Source organism: Triticum urartu, chromosome 2, assembly GCF_003073215.2.
Source record: "Triticum urartu cultivar G1812 chromosome 2, Tu2.1, whole genome shotgun sequence".
NCBI classification, from domain to species: Eukaryota; Viridiplantae; Streptophyta; class Magnoliopsida; order Poales; family Poaceae; genus Triticum; species Triticum urartu.
In genome coordinates, this window is record NC_053023.1 from 656,873,023 (window position 1) to 656,883,838 (window position 10,816).

The following is a 10,816-nucleotide window of genomic DNA, read 5'->3' on the forward strand; positions in this document are numbered from 1 at the left end:
GCCGCCCACCGCTGCAGCCATGGGCCGAGCTCGAAGCTCCGTAGCTGCCATGGCCTATGTTCCGACAGGTTCTGGCAGGGGAGCACGGGATGCTCGAGACCGGGATGCACAGGTTCTCGCAGGGGAGCACGGGATGCTCGAGCCGAGCTCGAGCCCGTAGGCCATGGCAGCGCCAGCTTCAGGTGCTCGCAGGGAACGACAGATAGAGGACGGCGCAAACAGGGGGGCAGACAGGAAATGGAGCAGAGCTCACAGCGGTTCGCAAGAGGGGTTCAGCGAGCTCGGGGACGACTTGGACGGAGTGAATCGATGCCTACGAGCTTCGGGCAGAGGCGACAGGGATGAGCTCGATGGCGACGGCTCAGGGCGCCCGCTGTCGCGTGCTTCAGCGAAGAGGTTGAGGGAGACGCGGGGAACCTCCTGGACATGGCCTCTCAATGTTTAGACGACGGTCACGCGGACAATCGATGATGACCGGCGGGGGTTCTCGGTGGCCATGGAGTCGAAGGCCAGAGGAGGGACGAACTCGCCATCAACACTCGCTCCGTCGCGCGCCATAGGTGATTGTGTTCCTTCCCGGGGAAGCGGCGGCGGCTCGCCGGCCGGTCGCCGGCGGCGGCGCGAGGGATGAGTTGCATCTCCTGTGGCTTTCCCTATGCACATATGTATACATGACGTGTTCGATAAAATGCCTTAGCGAGAGGGGAGGAGGAAGAAGATGGTGTCGCAGCCTACGTGGCACCTTTTTTTTCAACTCAGCCTGACATATGGCCTCAGCCGATTAGTGACGTTGGTGAAGCGCTTAGCATTTTCATCAGTGTTTTTTGTCACTGTCAATTCTTCGATTCGGTGCAAAATATCATGTTTTATAAAGTGATGATTTTTGAGAGCTATGAAGCGAAAATGATGATTTTGTGGATTTTATTCCTCTTAGAGCAACTCTAAACGATCCCCTAAAAATAAAAAGGATCCGATGAAGTAAACCCTTAGTGAAGTATTATTACTTCACTAAGTTTTGGCCAGACCTAGCCAATCCTTTAAATATAATGGAGTAAAACTTACTTTGGTTCATATATTTTGTCGAACACCTGCTATGCGCTCCCGTGACGATGCTGACCAAGCCGGCACGGCTAGTGAGCACGCCGGACACGTCGTACGTCGCCTGTTTTCTCATCGCTGTTGTCCCGTGGGTCGGGGTGTTTGATGGGAGGGCACCAACGCAGGGCGACTTGGAGACGAGCGGCGCTGAAATTCGTCCTCCGGACTGTTTCGTTCGAGTATATTTGCTCGGAGGATAAATTTTCCTCCTCTATACGTTTGTTTTAGGGATCGGTTAGGTGCAGCATAAAGGAGTAAAATCGACTTTACCTCCACTAACATCGGAAAAGGAATCGGTTAAAGTGCAACATTCCCGACGTTTCAGGGGGGCGTATGGACGCACGCCATGGATCCTTCCACTGTTATTAAGACTTAAGAGTAGAGACGCCGTGGTCAGTAGGTGCACGTGCGAGCGGCAACCTCACTGTTACATCTGTCCAAACCAGCTTGCACGTCTTTGTATACTCCCGCTAAGTCTCGTACGTAGACGTAGGGTAAATGGAGTACCAGAAAATTAGACTTGCACACAAATGGACAATCTACGGTTCATGCCGGCCACACGGGAGTCGGGACAAATTTCAGTTTTAAGGATCTCCTCCGTAGGACATCGAATATACTACTACGTACGTTCCACCCCAAACTTCTTCTCTGTGTCATGGTCGCGGACTGGTTCAGCTGGCTGTAAGTATAAAAAGAAAAAAAAAAGAAAAACGGCTGCAAAGTGCAACAGAAGATGGAAGCACGGGTGTCATATATGGAAAGAGAAATACGGACGCAATCCTGTCTGTCAGGATATTATCAGGCCGATATGCATGGCACAATCGATGATTTTGCTCTATTTGAGAACACTAACCTGGCCACCTACTCGCATGGCGACATGCACTTCAAAACACAACACAAAAGGCTTTACTGCTTGTCTGCTGCATTACCTATAGCACGAATGCGAATAAATAGAAGCATCAGCCGCTCCTTCGTCCACTGGCCACCACTCCCTCTCTCTCGTTCTATCGAACAATCACGCCGATGATACACAAACATCTACACTACTTGTTCGGGTGATCGATCGGCACATCCCGACCGGGCGTTTTCATGTCGACCACCAAAGTAGGCAGGGCCTCTCCCGTGCTCCCGGCACATGGCGGGCTCAGGCCGGCTTCTGCGTTGGGGGCAAGGTCACCTTGCTCGCACCACCATGGCCGTCGACGTAACCCTCTTCGCCGCCTCAGCCTCGCCCGCGCCACCGACCACGTCTCCAGGCTCCTCGACGATTCCAGCTCTAGTAAAGCGCGCTGCCTCCGGACTCGGACAGTTTCTTCCTGTTTCGGTAAGGAGCCCTAGCTTGCTTGCCCACTTGTGTTTTCAGAGCAGATTTGTAATTTTACCTTTTTTTTAATAATAAAGGGTGCTTTTATTTACTCATAATGAAGCATCACCGAAATACACAACAAAATAAGTCTAGGGCCGTCTTCACGAGTTTGGGGCCCCGGAACGAAATTAAAAATACAGCCCCAAATTCTGAAAAAATCATATAGCTAAACCGTACTCTTGTACTATAACTATATAACTTCAAATATTTTTATTTGGTATCATATTTATAAATAAATTAAATATGGTGTTAACCGAGTAAATTGATATCAAAGGTAAAAATGGCCCATGTTCTACCAAAAAGCATAACTTGTCTTCTAACAATACATGAGCTCTAAGCTTAGCGAGATAGGAAAAAGAAAAAAAGAAAAAACTAACCTTGAAATTTGAATATCAGCAACTATCTTAAAATGTTTTGATGTCTAAGCAACCATCTCTAGAAAATTGTTCTATCAATCTATCCGAACTCTAAACCTCCATCCACCAAGCATAAAGCAATTTATTAATTTTATGAATCTATATGAAATACAATGGCTAATGCTGCAATTTACTAACTACCAACTATGTGACTGTTGTACTACTCAACACATATTGAAACGTTCGATATAACTTAAAAGTATAGTTTTAAATAGCCGGCTATAGCTCCGCTATAGCCCGCTATAGCCTTTTTAGCAGGGTGCCGCTAAATGGTCGCCTTCACAAATAGGCCGCTATAGCCCGCTTTAGCCCGCTGTAGCTCCGCTATAGCTGATTTGGAGGCTCGCCGCTATTTTCCATAGCCTGCTATTTAAAACATTGCTTAAAAGCCTAAGTTTAGAAAATATTATACACCGGGGAGTACATAAATTTAATGAAGAACAGAGGAATAGGAGATTAGACAAATCCGACTTTAACAAATCTTCTTGCCGGTAGCCGGTAGACAATACGCTCTTGCCGTTGTTCGGCAGGGTCGCTGGTCCGTCCTCGTATGAAGGCGACCGTGGATCTCGTGCGTGCTTGCGTCTGGGACTATGCTCTATTGGCAGCTAGGGCCTAGGGCAACGCAAATAGGAAGCAACAATTGGGATTCATAGAAGGAAAAAGAGGTAAGCTAGCGCCTAGAGATCCGACGTAGATATAGCTATTTTGTTGGGCATCTCGGTCAATTTCCCTAGTACTGATTTGGGCCTCCCAAAACTATGCGGTAGCCAACGAGCATGAATAGGTCCACATTCCACATTGCATAATAATGCACACAATCAATTCCAACTTCCAAGGCACACACAAAAAGTAAAGTAAGCAAATAGTGAAGTCGTAAAAGATTGAAATTATGCCTAGCCGAAGCCAGCAAAGAAGCGAAGCAATTAAAATCATGACCGAAGATATACATCAACGACCACCAACACCAACTATCTCCTGGCAAACAAAGAACTACGAGAAAACGGTTCTCCAAAAGCAACACCTCCAGAAAAGGAATGATATGCACATAGACATTGCTAAATCCGATCATTGACGACCAGATAATGGGTTCTCAGCATGTAAATCATGTCCGAGCACTGCCTTCAATAAGGTAACGACACAAAATGTCGCATTTGTCAAGTATAACCAACTAGAGCTATACTAAGATTTTCACCCTAAAGCTCAAGATCAGATACCACGGTGGTGCCAGCGATGAGATCGGCGCGGGCGATCGACAGCGGTGAGGACGGGGACGGGGACGGCACCCTACACATGTGCAAATTCTAAGAAGTTAATTTAAGCTCACATTGTGCATCTAAATCAAATGAACTTCCACATACACTCCTTCACTAAAACCCACAAACCACTCTATTTCTAGAGCATTTGAAATGAGCTAAACTAGCAGTGAGTGATGAAAGGATGAAGTTGCTAACCTTTTACAACACTTGTGTAGTTGGTGCACCGCCAAATCTAGTCAAATCTTGGGGAAAATGTAGTTTGGAGGTTGAGCTTGGAGAGAAGAAAGCTTAAGTGTGGCTCGGGCATTTCACCGAACATCTCATGTGCATAGTAGATGAGAATAGAGCAGCACACACTTCCCACACGCCGGCCTGCCAAAACACAGAGGAGTGAGAGGGCAGGGGCGAACATATATATAGGCATTTTTTAGTCCCGGTTGGTGTCTGAAAGCGGGACTAAAGACTGACCTTTAGTCCCGGTTGATGGTTGAAACTGAGACTAAAGGTCCCAGCCGAACCGGGACTGATGCTTGCCGAGGCCCGACCGGCGTCCTGACCACTCGAACCGGAACTGATGCTCCCATTAATCCCGATTCGTAACACGACCGGGACTGTTGCTATGATCTGGAAAAAACAAAACCATGTTTTCTACTAGTGTTTAGAAGCAAAACCCGTGGCATTGGGGTTCTTTGTGGAGTGCAATCCACTAGAAAGTGACTGCCTGAAAGCTTTAGTAGTATGTTATCATTTGACCCAGAAAGCAAACAATTTCAGCCTATGAAAACATCAATCCATGGTAAAATTTATTATTTTTATTTCATCAACCAATTACCGTGCCACTATACTGACTAAGCTGAAGATCGCCTTCTTTTTTCGAGCAAACGACAGGAGCTCTGCCTTTCCATTAAACCTATCAGTGACATGTCCTGCAATTCCAACCCAATCCTATAAGTAAAACAAACATCAACCTTCACAAAGCCAACTCAAGAACAAAGTTATGGACTGGGACAGGAGGCTACTCGCATGGAGCGACTCCGACATGAAGAACGACGGTGGCTACGGCGGACGTTGTCACCGAGGACCCACAGCACGAGTACGATGACCGGTGCGGCGGCCTTGTGGACGTCGTCACCGAGGACCCACATCACGAGTTCGACGACCAATCCCGCCACAGCGGAGTCCATGCAAGTTGTATATAGGCATTTGGGTCACGCATAAATTTGTAGGTCTTCGGCCGTGACAGCTCGTTGGCGCCTGCATCGCCCAGAGCTCCTCCACCTCCGGCAAGTGCGTTTGCGTCATCCACCGGGAGCGCAGCATGGCGCGGGGCGGTGCTCAACGTTGGCGCATGGCAACTGTTTGACGAAATGCCTGCCTAGATAAAGGTGAAGACGAGGAGAAAGAAGAAGGTGGGGTGTCACAGGCCCACAGCTTCCTTCGTCATCATCGTCCCTTTCTGTCTCTTGTGGAAGTAGGGCACAGTTGCCACGCCTTCGGACGCCAGGGTCGACGCATCCACGGCGCCCACATCCCGAAGGGTGGCGTCGCACATGCCACCTCGGGCTCCAGCGTGCGCAACAGCATCAGGCTGAGCACGACTGCATGGCTAGCCGAACCGTCTACCGTCTACCGCCGTCGCCGTACCGACAACCAAAGCTCTAGACTAACCTTTGGCAATCATAGTCAGCCTTCGTGTGCGTCTTGTGTTTCCAGCCGGTTAGCTGCTATGCACGTGCGTGAGAGTTGTGCGTTTCTGGCCGGTGGTAAATCAATTAGCTTGGCTAGCTTCCCATAGGAGGGTCGATCAAGTTGCTTGCTTCTCTGAACGTGCGTGCCTCGCTGTATCAATCGGCTCTAGCTACCTTCGTGGAAGGTTGTCATGAGCGAAGGAAGAGGAGGAGCATGGAGGCGAGGCCATGGCGGCCGGAGTAGACGCACAGGGCAAGGTGATCCTGTGGGCAGAGAGAGAGGGGGGAAGAAGACGAAGATGAGGTGGTGAGTTCAACGGTCAAAACCATGTCATGTCAGCACAAAACCACTCCGAGCAATCCAAGGAATGAAAATTTTCTGGTTTCAACAATTGAAGAATTAGATTTTGCTGGTTTTAGAGTTGAGGAGCCATTTGTAGACTATCGAAAAAGTTGAGGGACGGAAAATATACTTTTCTCATCTCAAGTTAGATTTGCTAAAGAAATTATATTCTCCATTCGCTGCACAAGGATGAATATACACTTCAAATGTTTGTATGCCTGAGAGTAGCATCAATGTCCCTAGCCTGAAAAAAAGAACATGAGTGATGTCTCAATTTCCTCAAACATTCTTTTTTTATGAGATGTGCCAATTGATTTGTGAAATACATCTCCTATCTTGAATCAGCAAATCTGGTGGAGGCATCTGCCGAAGAAAATGCATGTCTGCAAACCATGATATGTAGTATGTACATCACTAGCAATCATTGTTGCGTGCTGTTTGAGGTTCTTGTCACATGATTCCGGTTTCAACTAAATTAGGAGCGGAAGGCTAGAATAAGGAAGCAGCTCCTGGAACCTGAGTTGTTGCCATCTTCCTACGACACCGCGTGGGTGGCTATGGTGCCCTTGCGGGGCTCTCCTCAAGTTCCATGCTTCCCTCAGTGTGTTGAATGTGTCCTACAAAATCAGCAGAGCAATGGATCTTGGGGTCTAGTCCAAATGGACTCCTCCGTCAACAAGGATGTCCTCTCATCCACATTGGCTTGTGTGCTGGCACTTAAGAGATGGAATGTTGGTGGTGAGCATATCAAAAGAGGTATGAACAAAGATGAATTTTCATACCCTTTATTCTTGTTTTATTATCTTGTATTTTCAAGATTTACCAAATCAATGTGGCCTTGATGCGATGAAAATGGTACTAACAGGACTACGTTTCATCGGAAGAAATTTCTCCATTGTTACAAATGAGCAGAGTGTTGCTCCTATAGGCTTCAATATCACGTTTTCGGGTATGCTTAGCCTTGGGATGGAGATGGGTTTGGAATTTCCGGTTGGACAAAATGAGCTTGATAGGATTCTTCATCTCCGGGAGGTGGAACTGAAAAGGTTTGTCTGTGACAGTTCTGGCATGAAAATCGTGGTGTATTTCACTTCTGATCGTGTTTACAACTTCAGGGATAGCTGGTTTTGAAAGCTAGGTTTTTGGGACTGGCTGCTTGTCTTTTTTTCTTGTAGAAGATGAACATTTTTTAGTACGAAGTTCTATTTTTGAATTATTTTCTAGGAACCATGACTTGAAGGGGAAAAGGGCCACATGTCATTCACATTTGTCTTTTCCTGCATATGTATTACATGTGACTATTATTTCAAAAATCTGGATCTTATAGATATGGACTTGATTCAGATTTGTTGGGGATAAATCTGATGGGAGAAAAGCATATATGGCTTATGTTGCTGAAGGGCTAGGAAACCTACTGGACTGGAATCAAGTTATGAAGTTCCAGAGGAAGAATGGGTCATTGTTCAACTCTCCTTCCACAACTGCTGCTGCACTAATCCACAATTTTGATGACAAAGCCCTACAGTACCTAAATTTGCTTGTCAGTAAATTTGGCGGTTCAGGTTAGTCTATCTAGCTTTCTTTGTCAGGAATTTGTAAGGTCTTAGAATGTGACTAGATACCTAACGACACTAGACTTTTGCGGTGCAAACAGTTTATCCAACAAATATACATTGTCAGATTTCATTGGTAGATTCTCTAGAAAACATCGGGATATCTCAACATTTTTCTAGTGAGATAAAGAGAATCCTAGACGTGGCATACAGGTAATGGTCGTGAATAAAGTTCTGATATGTATCTTCCATATCTTGTAAAATTCATTGTATCCACTTTGCAGTTTCTGGTTACAGAGAGACGAGGAAATCATGCTAGATGTAGCAGCATGCGCAATGGCATTTCGTCTTTTGCGAATGAATGGATATGATGTTTCCTCGGGTACTTCCTTTGGAAGGGAATTTCATGTCTTACAAATGTTATCTTTCTGTTTTTTGTATATTTAATTTAACTCACTAATTTCAATTAACGCAGATGATTTGTATCATGTTGATGAATCCACTTTCCATAATTCACTTCAGGGATATTTAAATGATACAAAATCTATATTGGAATTGTACAAAGCTTCAAAAGTCAGTGTATCAGAAAAGGAATTTATCCTAGATAACATAGGCTACTGGTCAGACAGGTTATTGACAGAAAAGTCGTTCTCTGATCGGGTGCAAACAACACCAATCTTTCAAGAGGTCCTTGCATGAAATTTAAATCTCAGAAAGTGGACTAGTTCTAGCTTTTATTGGGTATTTACTGTTTCTATGTTTTTTGTAATTTCAGGTTGAGTATGCTCTTAAATTTCCCTTTTATGCCACAGTGGAACGTATAGGCCACAAGAGGAACATTGAACACTTTGATGTTTGTAAAATCATATAAATAAAGATGTTCGGCACCAATTCCAGACATTTTGCTGAATTAGGCCATGTGGTGTCAACCAAGATTTCCTGGCTTTGGCTATCGAAGATTTCAATGTTTCTCAATCTATTTACCAGGATGAGCTCCTGCATCTTGAAAGGTAATGTAACATCTATGCTCTCTTGCCATATTAACTTTCTTTCTTAGTTAATTTGGAAATACTTGTGGCAATAGTTGGGTGAAAGGGAACCGGCTGGACCAATTACAATTTGCACGGCAGAAGCTGACATATTGTTATCTTGCTGCTGCTGCTACTATATTTCCTCCTGAACTGTCTGATGCTCGCATGTCGTGGGCCAAAAATGGTGTGCTCACAACTGTTGTTGATGATTTCTTCGATGTTGGTGGATCAAAAGAAGAACATGAAAACCTCATAACATTAGTTGAGAAGTAACCCCTTTGGTCCTTCATTTTGTAAGTGGAGTTGGTGTGTCGCGCATTGCTAACACGTTGTGGTCCTGATTTGCTAATGTTTATCTTAGGTGGGATGATCACCCCAAAGATGAGTTCCGCTCTAAGCAAGTGAAAATATTGTTTTATGCTATCTATACTACAGTCAATCAGCTTGGAGCAGTAGATTCTGCAATACAAAACGATGATGTTCGAAAGCACTTGATAGAATTAGTGAGTTTCCATTGTGTTTGCCTATTTCTCAAAAAAAAAAATTTGTTCAGCACTGACATGTTGAGTCCATCTGCAGTGGCTACAGCTGTTGAGGTCTATGATGTCTGAGGCAGAATGGCGGATGAGAAAATATGTGCCAACAGTTGAGCAATACATGTCAAATGCAGTTGTTTCCTTCACACTGGGGCCCATTGTGCTCACATCATTGTACTTTATTGGGCCAAAGCTCTCGGGATGTGTTGTCCAAGATCAAGAATACAACGGGTTATTTAGGCTAACGAGCACTATTGGTCGTCTCCTCAATGATATCCAAGGCCTTGAGGTATTTGGGTTCCCTTTATCCTCAACTTCGTATCTACGCACGTCACATTCACATATGTATTCTAAATCTAGTATAGCTGCATAAACATATGCTATTTTCAAGTTATATATGCTTCAGACACCACAACAGGGAAATTCCTTTCATCTTAATATGTAAAAATATCATGATGGTTGCCGAACAAACTGTAAACAGGTATGTGGTAAGATAGAGGCACTATAGTAATCCTCAGGTCTAAAAGTTCTAACAAAAAACAAAAATTGCAGTCATTCATGATCTTGTCAAGAATTTATTCTTGTAAAACACACATCTATGTGCTTGTATGGTATTCTTAGGAGTTCCAGACGATGGTAGAAGACGGACTGATGTTTACTCTTAGAAGCTACTCCGTATAATACATCTAGTAGTTGTGTATCCTGTTATTATATAATAATAATAATAATAATAATAATAATAATAATAATAATAATAATAATGAAGAGAATAGTAGTAATTACTCATCACTGTTGTCTCATGTATTTTCGACCTGCATGCTGTACTTTGGTACCCTGACAATCTTTTAATCTATTTATTACAGAGGGAGAGCAGGGAGGGAAACCTGGATTATGTCTCACTACTTGTTCTCCACAGTGGCGGTTCTATGTCAATTGAAACGGCTAAAGAGATGATACAGAAGGCCATAGCCTCATGTAGAAAAGGCTTGCTAAAGTTGGTTCTTAGGGAAAACACAGTTGTTCCTAGGCCGTGCAAGGAGCTGTTCTGGAAGATGTGCAAGATAGTTCACTTGTTCTACTCTCAGACTGATGGATTTAGCTCGCCAAACGAAATGGTGAGCGCGGTTCATGCAGTTATCACCGAGCCGCTAAAACTCCAAATCAACAATCCACCTTTGCCCGTGCAGTCAGAAAATTAAGGGTTCCGTGTATTTTTCCTTGTTGTAATGGATCAATCAATCAGGTGCTCTCTTGAGAAAAAACTTATGGATCAGATAACAGCCAGCAGTACGGATACACTGTGTATGTGGTACATCAGAAACAACTACTGTACTACATTTGTTATTCAACCTCGTATCTAAATATGTCACATTTGCATATGTATTATATATTTGGTATAGCTGCATAAACATATGTTATTTTTAAGTTATATGCTTCATGTAAATTCCTCGTATAAACTGTGAAGCTCCGTATCTGCTGCGTGGTGTTGATCTTTTCTTGTGTAGAGCCCATGCCGTTCTCGGCAT

The 10,816-nt window shown here is 44.5% G+C and overlaps 1 pseudogene; it reads left to right on the forward strand.

Moving 5' to 3' along the window:
* Window positions 1-6,055: 6,055 nt before the first annotated feature.
* LOC125537706 lies at window positions 6,056-10,489 on the forward strand (annotated as a pseudogene).
* Window positions 10,490-10,816: the final 327 nt, after the last annotated feature.